We start from the raw sequence: 15,953 nt of genomic DNA, 5'->3' as shown, positions 1-15,953 counted from the left end.
AGTAAATTATTACTCAACCTTCAGTTAATACTCCACCCAGAGATATTACACCCTGGTTCACCCTGGTTTAGTACTCCACCCTGAGATGTTGCACCCTGAGTTAGTCATGCTGAGTTATTTCTACACTGAGTTAATACTTGACCCTGAGGTGTTGCACACTAAGTTGGTACTCCACCCTAAAGTGTTGCATCTTGACTGAATGCTGCTCTCTTAAATGTTACATCCCGTGTTAGTACCCCATGCTGAGATATTACTCCCCGAGTTAGTACTCTACCATAAACTGTTGTACACTGAATTTGTACTCCATCCTGAGATGTATCCACCTGAGTAGTCCACCCTGGGGTGTTACTACCAGAGTAAGTGTTCCACCTTGTGATATTACCCCGAGTTAATACTCCACCTTCAGCTATTACATCCTGAGTTAGTACTCCACTCTGAGATATTACACCCTGAGTTAATGCTCTACCCTGAGATATTACACCCTGAGTTTTTACTCCATGCTGAGATATTACACCATGAGTTAGAACAACTCTCTGAAATATTACACCCTGAGTTAGTTCTCTACCCTGAAATATTGCACCCTGTTAGTACTCCACTCTGAGGTGTTGCACCCTGAGTTAATAATCCACCTAGAGTTATCACATACTGAGTTAATACTCCACCCTGAGATATTGCATACTTTTAATACTCCATCCCAAAATGCCACACCCCGAGTTAGTAAACCACCATGAGATATTACTGCTTGAGATAAAACTCCAATCTGAGATGTTGCACCTTCAGTTAGTACTCCACCTTGAGATGTTATACATAGTTAGTACTTAATTTTTTTATATTTCATTTTTGTCAGTAAACCGAAGTTAATAGTTGAAAGTGAACATATTAGTCATAGTCATAGTCGTACTTTATTGATCCCAGGGCAAATTGGTTTTCGTTACAGTTGCACCATAAATAATAAATAGTAATAGAACCATAAATAGTTAAATAGTAATATGTAAATTATGCCAGTAAATTATGAAGTAAGTCCAGGACCAGCCTATTGGCTCAGGGTGTCTGACCCTCCAAGGGAGGAGTTGTAAAGTTTGATGGCCACAGGCAGGAATGACTTCCTATGACACTCTGTGCTGCATCTCGGTGGAATGAGTCTCTGGCTGAATGTACTCCTGTGCCCACCCAGTACATTATATAGTGGATGGGAGACATTGACCAAGATTGCATGCAACTTAGACAGCATCCTCTTTTCAGACACCACTGCGAGAGAGTCCAGTTCCATCCCCACAACATCACTGGCCTTACGAATGAGTTTGTTGACTCTGTTGGTGTCTGCTACCCTCAGCCTGCTGCCCCAGCACACAACAGCAAAGATGATAGCACTGGCCACCACAGACTCGTAGAACATCCTCAGCATTGTCCGGCAAATGTTAAAGGACCTCAGTCTCCTCAGGAAATAGAGACGGCTCTGACCCCTCTTGTCGACAGCCTCAGTGTTCTTTGACCAGTCCAGTTTATTGTCAATAAATATCCCCAGGTATTTGTAATCCTCCACCATGTCCACACTGACCCCCTGGATGGAAGCAGGGGTCACCGGTACCTTAGCTCTCCTCAGGTCTACCACCAGCTATCACTTATTATGATCATGGCTGATCATCCAACTCAGAACCCTGCACCAGCCTTCCCTCCATACCCCCTGATCCCTTTAGCCACAAGGGCCATATCTAACTCCCTCTTAAATATAGCCAATGAACTGGCCTCAACTGTTTCCTGTGGCAGAGAATTCCACAGATTCACCACTCTCTGTGTGAAGAAGTTTTTCCTCATCTCGGTCCTAAAAGGCTTCCCCTTTATCCTCAAACTGTGACCCCTCATTCTGGACTTCCCCAACATCGGGAACAATCTTCCTGCATCTAACCTGCCCAATCCCTTTAGGATTTTATACATTTCAATCAGATCCCCCGTCAATCTTCTAAATTCCAACAAGTACTAGCCCAGTTCATCCAGTCTTTCTTCATATGAAAGTCCTGCCATCCCAGGAATCAACCTGGTGAACCTTCTTTGTACTCCCTCTATGGCAAGGATGTCTTTCCTCAGATTAGGGGACCAAAACTGCACACAATACTCCAGGTGTGGTCTCACCAAGGCCTTGTACAACTGCAGTAGTATCTCCCTGCTCCTGTACTCAAATCCTCTCGCTATAAATGCCAGCATACCATTCGCCTTTTTCACCCCCTGCTGTACCTGCATGCCCACTTTCAATCACTGGTGTATAATGACACCCAGGTCTCGTTGCACCTCCCCTTTTCCTAATCGGCCACCATTCAGATAATAATCTGTTTTCCTATTTTTGCCACCAAAGTGGATAACTTCACATTTATCCACATTAAATTGCATCTGCCATGAATTTGCCCACTCACCCAACCTATCCAAGTCACCCTGCATCCTCTTAGCATCCTCCTCACAGCTAACACTGCCGCCCAGCTTCGTGTCATCCGCAAACTTGGAGATGCTGCATTTAATTCCCTCATCCAAGTCATTAATATATATTGTAAACAACTGGGGTCCCAGCACTGAGCCTTGCAGTACCCCACTAGTCACTGCCTGCCGTTCTGAAAAGGTCCCGTTTATTCCCACTCTTTGCTTCCTGTCTGCTAACCAATTCTCTATCCACATCAATACCTTACCCCCAATACCGTGTGCTTTAAGTTTGCACACTAATCTCCTGTGTGGAACCTTGTCAAAAGCCTTTTGAAAATCCAAATATACCACATCCACTGGTTCTCCCCTATCCACTCTACTAGTTACATCCTCAAAAAATTCTATGAGATTCATCAGACATGATTTTCCTTTCACAAATCCATGCTGACTTTGTCCGATGATTTCACCGCTTTCCAAATGTGCTGTTATCACATCTTTGATAACTGACTCCGCAGTTTCCCCACCACGGACATTAGGCTAACCGGTCTATATTCCCCGGTTTCTCTCTCCCTCCTTTTTTAAAAAGTGGGGTTACATTAGCCACCCTCCAATCCTCAGGAACTAGTCCAGAATCTAACGAGTTTTGAAAAATTATCACTAATGCATCCACTATTTCTTGGGCTACTTCCTTAAGCACTCTGGGATGCAGACCATCTGGCCCTGGGGATTTATCTGCCTTTAATCCCTTCAATCTACCCAACACCACTTCCCTACTAACGTGTATTTCGCTCAGTTCCTCCATCTCACTGGACCCTTTGTCCCCTACTATTTCTGGAAGATTATTTATGTCCTCCTTAGTGAAGACAGAACCAAAGTAATTATTCAATTGGTCTGCCATGTCCTTGCTCCCCATAATCAATTCACCTGTTTCTGTCTGTAGGGGACCTACATTTGTCTTTACCAGTCTTTTCCTTTTTACATACCTATAAAAGCTTTTACAGTCAGTTTTTATGTTCCCTGCCAGTTTTCTCTCATAATCTTTTTTCCCCTTCCTAATTAAGCCCTTTGTCCTCTGCTGAACTCTGAATTTCTCCCAGTCCTCAGGTGAGCCACTTTTTCTGGCTAATTTGTATGCTTCTTCTTTGGAATTGATACTATCCCTAATTTCTCTTGTCAGCCACGGGTGCACTACCTTCCTTGATTTATTCTTTTGCCAAACTGGGATGAACAATTGTTGTAGTTCATCCATGCGATCTTTAAATGCTTGCCATTGCATATCCACCGTCAATCCTTTAAGTGTCACTTGCCAGTCTATCTTAGCTAATTCACATCTCATACCTTCAAAGTTACCCCTCTTTAAGTTCAGAACCTTTGTTTCTGAATTAACTATGTCACTCTCCATCTTAATGAAGAATTCCACCATATTATGGTCACTCTTACCCAAAGGGCCTCTCATGACAAGATTGCTAATTAACCCTTCCTCATTGCTCAAAACCCAGTCTAGAATAGCCTGCTCTCTAGTCGGTTCCTCAACATGTTGGTAAGAAAAAACCATCCCGCAGACATTCCAAGAAATCCTCTTCCTCAGCACCTTTACCAATTTGGTTCACCCAATCTACATGTAGATTGAAGTCACCCATTATAACTGCTGTTCCTTTATTGCACACATTTCTAATTTCCTGTTTAATACTATCTCCGACCTCACTACTACTGTTAGGTGGCCTGTACACAACTCCCATCAGCGTTTTCTGCCCCTTAGTGTTACGCAGCTCTACCCATATCGATTCCACATCTTCCCGGCTTATGTCCTTCCTTTCTATTGCGTTAATCTCATCTTTAACCAGCAATGCCACCCCACCTCCCCTTCCTTCATGTCTATCCCTCCTGAATATTGAATATCCCTGAATGTTGAGCTCCCATCCCTGGTCACCCTGGAGCCATGTCTCTGTGATCCCAACTATATCATAATCATTAATAACAATCTGCACTTTCAATTCATCCACCTTATTACGAATGCTCCTTGCATTGACACACAAAGCCTTCAGGCGCTCTTTTACAACTCTCTTAGCCCTTATACAATTATGTTGAAAATTAGAGAGCATGTCTTATGAGGACAGGCTGAGCAAGCTAAGGTTCGTCCCTTTGGAGCAAAGGAGGGTGAGAAGTGACCTGATGGCGGTATACAATATATTAGGAGGTGTGGAATAGGCCCTTCCGGCACCACCCAACAACCCCCGATGTAATCCTAGTTTAACCACGGGGCAATTTACAATGGCTCATTAACCTTTCGACTGGCACACGTTTGGACTGTGGGAGGGAACTGGAGCACCCGGAGAAAACCTATGCCCATGGGGAGAACATGTGAAGTCCTGCCTGGGTCACTGGAACTGTAAAACATTGCGCTAACCACTACACTACTGTGCTGCCCAATTAATTGGACAGCCAGAGACTTCTTCCCAGGGTGGGAATGACTAATACGAGGTGCTATCATATTAAGGTGATTGGAGAAAGTATAGGTGGAGTATCAGATGTAGGCCCTTTACACACGGAGCGCTAGGTGCGTGGCATGTGCCTTCAAGACTGGTGAAAGGAGCAGATATATGAGGGACATTTGAGAGACTCTGATAGAAAAATGGAATGCTATGTGGGAAGGAAGGGTTAGATTGACCCGGAGTAGGGTAAAAGGTCGGCACAACATTGTGGCTGGAGGTCCTATACTGATCTGCAGTTTTCCATAGAACACTACAGCATGTTCCATGAAAATCATGCCAACTCCACATGGACGATATCTCACTTCAGAAATGGACCTGGGTCACTGACACTATGAGACAAAACCATAAGACCAAATTAGGCCAGCTGGCCCATCGAGTCTGCTCCGCCATTTCATCATGGCTGATCCATTTTCCCTCTCAGCCCCAATCTCCCCGTTTCCTTTCATGCACAGATTAATCAAGAGTCTATCAACTTCTGCCTTAAATGTACCCAATGACTTGGCCTCCACGGCCACCTGTGGCAATGAATTCTACAGATTCAATTCTTCCTCATCTCCGTTCCAAATGGACATCCAACTATTTTGAGCTCATGTCCTGTGGTCTTAGACTCCCTTATCCTTAGGAAACACACTTTCCACATCCAGTCTATTGAGGCTTTTTGACATTCAATAGGTTTCAATGAGGTCACCCCTCATTCTTCTGAATTCCAGTGAGTAGATACCCAGAGCCATCAAATGGTCCTCAAACAACAAGCCTTTCAATCCCAGAATCATTTTCCTGAGCTGCCTTTGAAACCTCTCCAATGTCAGCATATCCTTTCTTAGATTCGGGGTCCAAAACTGATCACTGCTCTGTGAGGCCACACCAGTGCTTTATAAAGTCTCAACATTATAACCTTGCTTTTATATTGTAGCCTTCTTGAAATGAATGCTAACATTACATTTGCCTTCCTCACCACAGACTCAACCTGCAATTTAACCTCCCAAGTTCCTTTGCACCTCAGATTTTTGAATTTTCTCTCTGATTAGGAAATAGTCTACCCTTTTATTTATTCTACCAAAGTGCATGACCATTCACTTCCCAACACTGCATTCCATCTGCCACTTCTTTCCCCTTTCTCCTAATCTGTCTAAGTCCTTCTGTAGCCTTCCTCCTTTCTCAGAATTACTGAAATGTTGCATCCTGAGTTAGTTCTTGAACCTGACATATCACCTATTGAGCAACATGCACAAAATGCTGGAGCAACTCAGCAAGCCTGGCAGCATCGATGAAAAAAAGCACAGTTGGTGTTTCAGGCTGAAACCCTTTGGCAGGACTGAATTAGTCCACAATCCTGAGGTTTTGCACGCTGAGTTAATACTGCACCCAGAAATGTTCACCCTGAGATATCTTCGTATTGTCTGCAAACTTGGCCACAAGCCGTCAATTCTGTTACCTAAGCCATAATGTGAAAAAGAAGCAGTCCTAACACAGACTCCTGTGGAATACCACTAGTGACCAGCAGCCAACCAGAAAAGGCTCCCTTTATTCCAATTTTTAGCCTCCTGCCAATCAGCCAATGCTTTATCCATGCTAGTATCTTTCCTGTAATATCATGGGCTCTTAATTTGTCAAGCAGCCTTATGTGCGACACCTTGTCAAAAGACTTTTGAAATTCCAAGTACACAACATCCACTGACTTTCCTTTATTTATCCTGCTTGTTATTTCTTCAAATAATTCATAGAAACATAGAAAATAGGTGCAGGAGTAGGCCATTCAGCCCTTCGAGCCTGCACCGCCATTCAGTATGATCATGGCTGATCATCCAACTCAGAACCCTGTACCAGCCTTCCCTCCATACCCCCTGATCCCTTTAGCCACAAGGGCCATATCTAACTCCCTCTTAAATATAGCCAATGAACTGGCCTCAACTGTTTCCTGTGGCAGAGAATTCCACAGATTCACCACTCTCTGTGTGAAGAAGTTTTTCCTAATCTCGGTCCTAAAAGGCTTCCCCTTTATCCTCAAACTGTGACCCCTCGTTCTGGACTTCCTCAACATCGGGAACAATCTTCCTGCATCTAGCCTGCCCAATCCCTTTAGGATTTTATATGTTTCAATAAGATCCCACCTCAATCTTCTAAATTCCAACGAGTATAAGCCTAGGTGATCCAGTCTTTCATCATATGAAAGTCCTGCCATCCCAGGAATCAACCTGGTGAACCTTCTTTGTACTCTCTCTATGGCAAGGATGTCTTTCCTCAGATTAGTGGACCAAAACTGCACACAATACTCCAGGTGTGGTCTCACCAAGGCCTTGTACAACTGCAGTAGAACCTCCTTGCTCCAGTACTTGAATCCTCTTGCTTTGAATGCCAGCATACCATTCACCTTTTTCACCACCTGCTGTACCTGCATGCCCACTTTCAATGACTGGTGTATAATGACACCCAGGTCTCATTGCACCTCCCCTTTTCCTAATCGGCCACCATTCAGATAATAATTTGTTTTCCTGTTTTTGCCACCAAAGTGGATAACTTCACATTTATCCACATTAAATTGCATCTGCCATGAATTTGCCCACTCACCCAACCTATCCAAGTCACCCTGCATCCTCTTAGCATCCTTCTCACAGCTAACACTGCCACCCAGCTTCGTGTCATCCGCAAACTTGGAGATGCTGCATTTAGTTCCCTCATCCAAGTCATTAATATATATTGTAAACAACTGGGGTCCCAACACTGAGCCTTGTGGTACCCCACTAGTCACTGCCTGCCATTCTGAATTCCAAGAGATTTGTCAGGCAAGATTTTCCCTTAAGGAATCCATGCTATGTCCTATTTTATCATGTGCCTCCAAGTACCCTGGAACCATATCCTTAAGAATTGACTCCAACATCTTCCCAACCACTAAAGTCAGACTAACTCATCTATAGTTTCCTTTCTTCTGCCTCTCTCCCTTCTGGTAGAGTGAAGTGACGTTTTCAATTTCCCATTCCTCCAGAACAATGCCAGAATCAACTGATTTTTGAAAGATTTCTATTAATGCCTCCACAATCCCTTCAGCCACCTCTTTCAGAACCTTGGGGTGTACACAATTTTGTCCAGGTGACTACCGACCTTTCAGTTTCCCAAGAACCTACTCTCTAGTAATGGTAACTCAACACACACTTCATGATCCCTGACACCTAAAACTTCTACCATACTGCTAGTGCCTTCCACAGTGAAGAGTGATGCAAAAACAAAAAAAAGAGTGATTCCTCAGTTCATCCACCATTTCCTTGTCCCCCGTTAGTATCTCTTCAGCACCTTTTTCCAGTGGTCTGATATCTACTCCCACCTCTCTTTTACATGTTTTGTATCTGAAGAAACTTTTGGTATGCTTTTTAATATTACTGGCTATCTTACCTTTGTATTCCATCTTTTCGTTCTTTATGACTTTTTAGTTGCCTTCTGTTGGTTTTTAAAAACTTCCCAGTCTACTAACATCCCACAAACATCCCATTAATTTTTGCTCAATTTTATGCCCTCTGTCAGGTTTTATAAACAAACATTTATTAAACTCTGCACAAAATTAGTAAAAAGATAAACAAACGAAAACCTTAACTGTAAGTAAACTGCTATGCGGCCATTTAACAAACCGCCACTCAGTACTAGTTCTCAAAGCGGTAAATGCGAACACAGTCTTAAAGTGGTAAATTAGAACACAGTTCTTAGAATGGTAAAGAAAGTCCAAGAGATTTATACAGTCAGTTAGGAGGGACTTTCCTGAAGTAAAGAATTCCTCAAGGACTCAACGTTACTGCCGATCCCAGCCGGAACCTGCCTTGTCCGCGGGACTCACGACGACAGAAATAAAACGGTTTAAATGCACTGACCTTTTTCCTCCGTAGACTAGGTACTGCGCAACCTTTTCTGCTGCTTTTAGCGGATGTTATCTTATGTAGTTCACTCTTACTTGAACGAATTCAATAAGGTCGGTCCTCCAAAACCGCCAAACGACTCCTTCAGGCTCCCGTCTTCACTCTCCAATACTACTGAAAAAATACACCAACAAACCTGGCAGCAATTGGTGAAACTACCGGCCCAACACTTCTGTACCTTACAACAGAAAGTAAAACTGTTTTAAAACGAAACTGCGTCATAAAAAAATACGCAGCAATACGGAGTAACTGATGAACTAAACTTAAAACTCGACTGGGAAAACTAACTGCGTCACCAGGGGTCTACCCTTATATATACCTGTTGAGAACAGGTCATTACGTGACCTCACATCGGCGGGAAAATTTACATTATGTGACCTCTGCAAGACCATTACATCATCCTCATAAGACAGTCACAAGATATCCATGAGGTATGTAACACCTCTATTTGGCTTTTATGCTGGTTTGGTTGCGCCATCCTGCCTTTAGACCACTTCTTTCTCTTTATATATCCTGTGTCTTTTGAATTGCTCCCAAAAATTCCAGCCATTGCTGCTCTACCGTCATCCCTGCCAGTGTTCTTTTCCAATCAATTTTCGCCTGCTCCTCTTTCATTTCTCTTTAATTCCCTTTACCCCACTGTAATACTGATGCCTCTGACTTTGGGTTCTCCTTCTCAAATTTCAGGGTGAATTCGATCAAATCATGATCACTTCCCCTAAGGGTTACTTTACCTAAAGCTCTGTAACCAGTTCCGGTTCATTGCACAAGACCTAGTCCAGAATAGCTGATACCCCATTGGGCTTAACCAGAAGCTGCTCTCCAAAGCCATCTTGAAGGTATTCTAGAAGTTCATCTTCTTGAGGTCCAGCACCAATCTGATTTTCGCAATCAACCTGCATATTGAAATCTCTCGTGACTATTGTAACACTGCCCTTTCGGCATGCATTTTCTTTCTTCTGTTATAATTTGTAGACCACATCCTTACTACTGTTTGGGGGTCTATTTACAACTCCTATCAGGACCTTTCTACCCTTGCAGTTCCTTAGCTCTATCCATAATGATTCAACACCTTCCAACTTTATCTTACCTCTTTCTAATGATTTGCTGTCATTTCTACCAACAAAGTAATGCAACCCCTTCTGCCTTCCTGCCTGCCCTTTCGATACAAAGTGTCTCCTCGAACATTAAGCTCTCAACTATAATCTTCTTTCAACCATGATTCAGTGATGCCCACAATACCATGCATGCCAGTTTGCAGCTGTGCTAAAGTTCATCTACAGTATTCTGTATACTGCGCCCATTCAAATATAACATCTTCAGTCTTTCGGATTTTGTCCATCTTTTATGTTGCAACTCATCCTGTTGACTGTAATTTTGCCCTATCAACAGCCTCTCTTCACTACATATTGCCTCTGTTCGTCAACCAGGTACCTCAGCTTCAGCACTACCATCTACCTTTCCTACGATACTTCTTGCATTGAAATATACACATCTCAGGACACTAGTCGCACCATGCCCAATATTTTGATTCCTAACTTTGTCTGTGGTCTTACCAACATCTGCCTCCACCACCTCTCCACAAACTGTTCTGGGTATGAAAGGTTACAGGGAGAAGGCAGGAAAATGGGGTTGAGAGGGAAAAATAAATCAGTCATGATGGAATGGTGGTGCACATTGATGCGCCGAATGGCCTAATTCTGCTCCTACCTCTTTTAGATTAGATTATGAGGACACTCAGTCCTCGTTTATTGTCATTTAGAAATGCATATGTTAAAAAATGATACAATGTTCCTCCAGAATGATATCACAAGAAACATAGGACAAACCAAGACTAAAACTGACAAAACCACATAATTATAACATATAGTTACAACAGTGCAAAGCAATACTGTAATTTGATAAAGAGCAGACCATGGGCATGGTTAAAAAAAGTCTCAAAGTCCTGATAGCCTCATCATCTCATGCAGATGGAAGAAGGGAGAATCTCTCCCTGCCATGAACCTCCAAGCACCGCAAACTTGCCAATGCAGCACCATTGGAAGCACCTGACCACAGCCAACTCTGAGTCCGTCCGAAAACTTCGAGCCTCCAAACAGCCCTTCGACACCAAGCACCATCCTCTGCTGAGCGCTTTGACCCTGGCCCCGGCTGCCAAGCAACAAGCAAAGCCGAGGACTCGGGGCCTTCCCCTCTGGAGATTCTGGATCACGCAGTAGCAGCAAAAGCGAAGCAGGCATTTCAGAAATTTCTCCAGATGTTCCTCTGTGCTCTCACGTCCATCTCTATCAAATCAGGATTGTGCACGGCACCCTACTTGACAAATAACAGACATCACCACCAAAGTGGCCGCCGCGAGCTGCGTCGCGTCGCCATCTTCTCCTCTCCAGTCTCATGCTCTCAAAATACAAATAAGCGCAACTGAATTTATGAGAAACTATGAAGTGCATTTAGCTGAGACTTACTGACAGATGGAGGTGGAAGAAGGGTACAAAGTGTTTCTCACATCAACAAAATAGTTAATGTGCTGTATGGAACTGGGTTGACTCTGGGATACAATTCCACACACACTCATCTTTGCTGCAGTACCAATCCCAGGTCCAGTCACAGAATGGTAGACGTTTTCTAAAATGTCTCCCCACTTGCTCTTCTGGCCGGTGACCAGAAGCAGCTGTAGTGGGCAGACATCCACTCCAGTGGCTCCAGCTTTGATTTTCACCTGGACTGAGCTGGGAAGAGTTAAGTGTTTGGGTGGGGGGGGTTGTTGGTGGGGAAAGGGAGGGGTATTTGAAGCACCGTAATATGATTGCAACCTTTTGGGACTTTCCTTTCATTAACTCTATTGCAACCTAACGGGAATCCTTAACTCTTCAGGGTGATCCTGGAGGTGGTGGAACCTGCTTCAAATCACAATGGGGGGCAGCTTCTCTTTGGAGACGACGGGTACTTGTACATCTTCACTGTGACAGCACTGGAGAGCGCGCAGAGGAGATTCACCAGGAAGTTATGGGAAAAGATTGGATAAGCAGGGCTTGCTTCCTCTGGAGCAAAGGAGCTGAGGGGTGACCACAGAAGTATGTAGTATATAAGATTATGAGAGGCATAGCTAGGTTAGAGAGTCAAAATCTCTTTCCAGGTTCCATGGATATCAAAAACAGGAGGGTGTCGTTTTAAGCAAATGGTTGAACTTTTAAAAGAGATCGAAGGAGCTAGATTTTTGCACAGTGTGTGGTTGATATCCGGAATATCCTGCAAAGGAGGTGGTAGAATCAGATGCAATCACTATGTTTGAAAGGTTTTTAGATGGGCATTTAAATAGACATGGCATGGGCCTGAAAAGGGAAAATGGGGTTTGCCTAGATGGGCTAACAGGTCAGCACTGACTTGGTGGGCTGAATGGCCTGCTTCTGATTTGATTTTAGGAGCCTGTTGAGATAGCAACACTCAGTTCAACACTTCCCTTTGCTACTGGATCTCGGCTTCCTGACCAACAGGCCGAAATGCCACCGCCATGATTATCCTCAGTACTGGTGCCCCACAAGGCTGTGTTCTCAGTCCCCTACTCTACTCCTTGTACACTCACTATTGTGTGGCCAGATCCTGCTCTCTCCATCTACTGGTTTGTAGATGATGCCAGTGTAGTGGGCCCTATCACAAATAGCGTTATGTCAGAATACAGGAAGGAGACATAGAGAGCCTCATGACATTGTGCTGTCGTGACAACAACCTTTCCCTCAATGTCAACAAATCAAAAGAGCTGGTCATTCACTTCAGGAAGGAGGGCAGTGCTCCTGTTTACATCAAAGGTACTGAGGTCAAGAGGGTGGAGAGCTTCAATTTCCTCAGAGTGAACATCACCGACAGCCAACCATGTGATGTCACAGTCTAGAACACTCACTGCCATTCCTACTTCCTTAGGAAGCTCAAGATATTTGACGTCTCGCTTGACCCTCACCAATATTTATCAATAGACCATACGAAGCATCCTATCTGGATGCATCATGACTTGACAACTGTTCTGCACAATACCAAAGAAACGGCAGGGAATTATCGATACAGCTCAGCACATCACTGAAACCAACATCCCCTCCTTGTCCAGACTTGTCACAATCTTAGGAAAGCAGCCAGCAGAATCAAAGAGCCCACCCACCCCAGATACTCCATCAGTGGGGTTACAAAAGCCTGAAAGCACATATCACTAGGCCTAAGGACACCTTGCACCCTGCTGTTAGAAGAATACTGAATGGTCCCCTAGGACCCTTGACCACACAATCCACCTCTTCATGGCCTGTAGTTACTGCGCTGTACTGCATTTCATAATTGTAACTCCTCTTCCTCTGAAACCTATTCTACATTGTTATTGTTTTACTTTGTTCTGCCTCAATGATCTGATCTGAATGAACTGTGTTCAAGACAAGCTTTCATTGTGCTTCAGCACAATTGACAATCATAAACCAATTTATCAACCTCATTTACATCTTGCATAGAAAAGACAAGGCCATGCAATAAATATGCAATAACTGAACACCAGAAAACCCTGGGAGCCAATCGAGGTCATGTCAGATGATGGAGAAACAAGAGGTGAGCGTTGCGCACAGTTTGCAAAGGGCAGTGTCAAATACTTTGTACTCAAATTAAATTTATTATCAAAGTACATATATATCGCCATATACTACCCTGAGATTCATTGTCTTGCAGCCATTTGCAGGAAAATAAAAAATACAATAGAGTTTATGAAAAACCGTATACAATAGCTCTCTTCATGTTGCTGCTATAGGGAAGGAGGTACAGGTTCAGGAACAGTTATTACCCTTCATCCATCAGGCTCCTGAACTGGTGAGGATAACTTCACTCGCCCAACACTGAACTGATTCCACAACCTATGCACTCGCTTTCAAGAACTCTACAACTCATGTTCTCAGTGTAATTATTGTTAACTATTTTGTATTCTCTCAATGCAAGCTGGTAAAACCCGAGGTACAGACATAGCCAAGTAAACTCATTTCTCAATTGCTAGGAACTTTCCAGTGGTGTTTAGTATTGTGACGTTCTGAAGATTTACAGAAATATTGCAATGTCAGCCTAATTGTCTAATGCTATTGTGTAGTGACTGTGGGGTGATACCAGTTGTAGATTTTACTACTGGGACAATGTATACCCTGTTCATGGTCCATAGTCTTTCAATTTCCTTTTTTAATTCGGCGTATTTCTGCTGTTTTTCACTTATTGGTTTCTGTAAGTTATGTGTGTTTTTAATGGCTATTACCTACCTGTTCTTGCTCGTTTATACTGTACTACAATCAGATGGTTATTATCTGTAATAACAGATTGGTCGAAATATAATTTGTGAGACCCTGACTCTAAAATTGGACCAGGCCTGTGTTTGTATTAAGGTATGGTTTCTTTTGTGAGTTTGTATTTTAAAGCAAGATTTTGGTGAGTGACGCTTGCCACTTGATTGTGCCTGTGGAAGTAATCAGATTGAGTTAAACTGCTGCAGGATCCTGTCATGAGTTGGATTGTTTCTGGCTTCTCTTGGCATTTTCTGCATTTATCACTTGAATTTGTTGCTTTTAGTATGAATTTTTGATTTTTTTTGTGTTATGGCCACAAGGAATCTCTATGTTTCTGAGATAAGGTCTCCCACTCTGAGCCAGGCCTTGGATGGTTCCTTGTCCACATTTGGTCTTCTCACCTGTAGTTTTTCATTGCATCTACTGAACTTTGTTAAACTGGGAATGCCCGCAAGAAAATGCATCGCAGGACAGTATACCGTGACATATAGGTACTTTGATAGTAAATTTAGCTCGAGCCTTGAAAAACAAAGACTGACAGACAACGAACAGAAAACAAATTGTGCAAGTAAAAGATTAAATTATGAATATTGAGAATATGAGTTGTAGAGCCCTTGAAAGGGAGTCTGTAGGAATCTTATCTGACTCAGAGTAGTTTTGGTGTGTTAGCCTTAGCCGAACTGAGGTCACTCTTGGATCTGCTGGAGTATTAGGGGCGGCACAGAGGGACCCGCTGTCTCCCAGTTCTGGCAATCCGCGTTCAATCTGGATTTTCCGGTGTTTGTGTATGAGTGTGTAACTAGAGTAACTCCAGGTCAATTCTTTGAGGTGGCACGGCGAGGTTAAAGGGAAAAGGCGGGAGGATTTAGGGGGTTTCCTATCGACAGAGATGTCAGGCTTTGGATCTGAAACCCTGCGTCGTTAATCCAAAATTTACATGAAGTATTACAAAAATTTACAAATCAGATAATCGCCGTGGGAGGATCCGCGTGGGGAAACTCCGCCGCTTTTGCCTGTTGGTCGGTTCTCGGAGCTCAGGCACACGGTCAGAATTCCCAAGCAGCTGGCAGCTTCTCTCTTTCAGCACAGGTAGAGTACAGCAGCCTTGTTTTCTTCCGTTGCTCGGGACGGGGATTTGTCCCCACGGCGACCCTTTTAACTTGCAGGCTCGTTAACAACGAACCTTCCCCAGCCCGAGCGTTTTATATTCGTATCACACGCGTTACACTGGGGACATCCAGCGCAACCGAAAGTGTATGTTCTTTAGATGAAGCATCCAGATATATTGTACGTGTTTGTACACGTCGCTTAAATCTCATCTACAGACTTGGGACGTTATTTTTCTCGGAGTTTATTTCTCTTCGAGGGACAACGCTGATTGCTGGAAGGACTCCGCGGGTGGGCAGCAGCTGCGGGGGTTGGAGGGGACAGACAGTGGACGTATCGGGTCGAGATCCTTCATCAGGACCCGGTCAACTGGCCATTTCCCCCCACCCACGCAGATGCTGCCTGACCCTCCAGCGATTTTGCCCGTTGTTCCAGATGCCAGCATTTACGGCTTCTTGCGCCTCTTCTCCTCTCGAGTTCTCTCTCTCTCTCTCTCTCTCTCCCCCCCCCCCTCTCTCTCTCTCTCTGTCTTCCCCCTCTCTCTCCCTGTTTCTCTCTTTCTTGCCCTCTTTCTCTCTCTCCCTTTCTCTCTGTCTCTCTTCCTCTCTCAACTCTCACACTTCCTGTCTCTCTTGCCTCTCTCCCAGTTTCCTTTCCTTCTGCCTCTTCATATTCTCCTCCTTCATGTTCTCTCTCTCTCTCTGCCTCCCATCCATCTCTCTGTGCTTGCTGGTTTGACCCCTGTATCC

General features: G+C 43.9%; 1 protein-coding gene across 2 annotated transcripts in view; it reads left to right on the top strand.

Annotated features, from left to right (window-relative positions):
• The first annotated feature begins 14,789 nt into the window (after positions 1 to 14,789).
• LOC140203942 (exocyst complex component 3-like protein 2) overlaps positions 14,790 to 15,953 on the top strand; it is a 67,460-nt gene continuing 66,296 nt past the window's right edge. For both annotated transcript variants that reach the window (XM_072270122.1, XM_072270120.1), the window contains exon 1: positions 14,790 to 15,186. The gene's annotated coding sequence lies outside the window, so the exon portion shown is untranslated. The remainder of the gene's footprint in view (positions 15,187 to 15,953) is intronic.

This window comes from Mobula birostris, chromosome 10 (genome assembly GCF_030028105.1).
Source record: "Mobula birostris isolate sMobBir1 chromosome 10, sMobBir1.hap1, whole genome shotgun sequence".
In the NCBI taxonomy this organism is placed as follows: domain Eukaryota; kingdom Metazoa; phylum Chordata; class Chondrichthyes; order Myliobatiformes; family Myliobatidae; genus Mobula; species Mobula birostris.
This window is presented reverse-complemented; position numbering and strand designations above follow the sequence as displayed.